Consider the following 2,010-nt stretch of genomic DNA (forward strand, 5'->3'; position numbering starts at 1 on the left):
CACGTAGATTAAACTCGAAAGTGGAGAAGTGTTCTTCATAGCTAAAAGGTTAATACTTTTCAAATCCTGGGTCAGACGACCCGAGGGAGCAAGCCAGGGACCTTCTGGTGACCTGGAAATCCCGGCCGGCCCCCGGTGCCCTCCTAGGGCTGCTCCTGCACATTCCAAGCATTTTGCAGTCTCCCATCGCCATGGCAGCTTGAAATGGAACGCAGGCTCCCATGGCGGCACAACTAAAATTCTCCTTCTCATTTGAAGTGAAAGGAGCTTCAAAATTGAAATAGTTCATACGTGCGTTTTTATAAATATGTGGATAATCTCTGGCAAAAAAACATAAAAACTGGTCATTGCCATGGCCTCTGGGAAAGATAGCTGGGTGCTTAGAGGACATTCAAAGAGAGGAGACTTACTTTTCCTTACCAGCCCTTTGTACTTTTTCAATTTAGAAGGCTCTACGTGCTTTGTTATGGACTCGAAAATATGTATATTGCAAACGACTTGACTTCCTAGTGGCCTTTTTGCCTGTCCCATGGTGCATTCAGAGCATAATTGCTAGTTAATCTTTCCCGAAGCACAGTTCCCATCAAATGCTACCTCTAGTCCAAAACCTTCTGAGGTGGCCTATCAACTAATAATACCTAATTGACAAGGTTGACAAGAATTGACTTACTGGTGTGATTTATATTTCACACCGTATTTTGAAGTAGGTGACACCTCACACGACAAGTAGGAAAATGGCATGTAGGGAATTTAAAAGGTTTGTCCAGGGCTACACCACCGACTGGACTGGTAGGACTGTTGAGACTTAAGCCTGGCATACTTGCCCCTTTCTGTGATATAGCACTTCCTCATCCTGCCTCTCACACGCTGCTTGTTGAATTACATCAGACTCTTTAGCTGGCCTTTGATCTTTAGCCTCCCTTAGAAGTTTTCTCATACAAATCCCCAACACCTCTCCTTTGTTCCAGGTAAACTACTTAAACACTAGTTCTTGAAATACCTCTCCTGTTTCTAGCCATGTACCTTTCCTCATGTCCTTTCTTACCCTGAGAATGGCTCTCCACTTCATTTATCACCTATGCCAATCTTCCATGGCTAACCACAGATGGTCCTCTTTAGTGCAACTTCCTCTCACTCTCCCAAGGTTCCAGTATTTCCCTTCCCAGCACTGTATTTGTACCACGCATAAAACTGCATGTTAATCTTAAATTATAGTTGTATTGGTGTTTGTCCTAACCTGACTGCAAAGCTGTAAACTTTGGAAACAAAGATCATAGCTATCCATGTTCAGATTTTCCAAATATCTAGTGAACTGCTTTTCCCTTATTAAGGGAAAAGGGCTCAAAAATATTTGTTTAATTGGGTTTGAGAACTGATTTTCTGGGGCACCAGAGGTGCACTGTAAGGTGAAGTGGACTTTGGAGAGAACCCAGAAACTCATTTTACAACTGCAATCACAAACTCTCTGAAATACAGATGTATTGTGTTAGCACTGGGCTTGTTTCTTTTTGTGATTTAGTTTTTTAATTTGAATTACTTGCCAGCATTTAAAATCAGAAGATTTCATATAAAAATCTGGATTCCTAGGTTTTCCTGAAAATGGGAAAATCTAACAACACTGAGGCTGCCCTACCACATGAAAAAGTTGTCTGGAGTTGGTAATACCTGTCTGGTTTTTGTTTTTTTTAAGATTTTATTTATTTATTTGACACAGAGAGAGAGCACATAAGCAGGGGGAGCTGCAAGCAGAGGGAGAAGGAGAAGCAGTCCTCCCCGCTGAGCAGGGAGTCTGATGCGGGGCTCAATCCCAGAATCCTAGGATCATGACCTGAACTCAAGGCAGCTGCTTAACCAACTGAGCCAGCCAGGCGCCCCTACCTTTCCATTTTTAATGAGGTCCAGGCTGCCTGGTGAGCCACCACTCACTGCTGTCCTACACCTGGCTGGCTATACTGATTTGTAATACCTGTTAGATGCCATATATTTACATTTGCAATTCCTCCTAGAAAT

The sequence above is a fragment of the Eumetopias jubatus genome, unplaced genomic scaffold (genome assembly GCF_037043125.1).
Source record: "Eumetopias jubatus isolate StellerSeaLion01/CBP00866 unplaced genomic scaffold, mEumJub1_p1.0 scaffold_5, whole genome shotgun sequence".
NCBI lineage: Eukaryota > Metazoa > Chordata > Mammalia > Carnivora > Otariidae > Eumetopias > Eumetopias jubatus.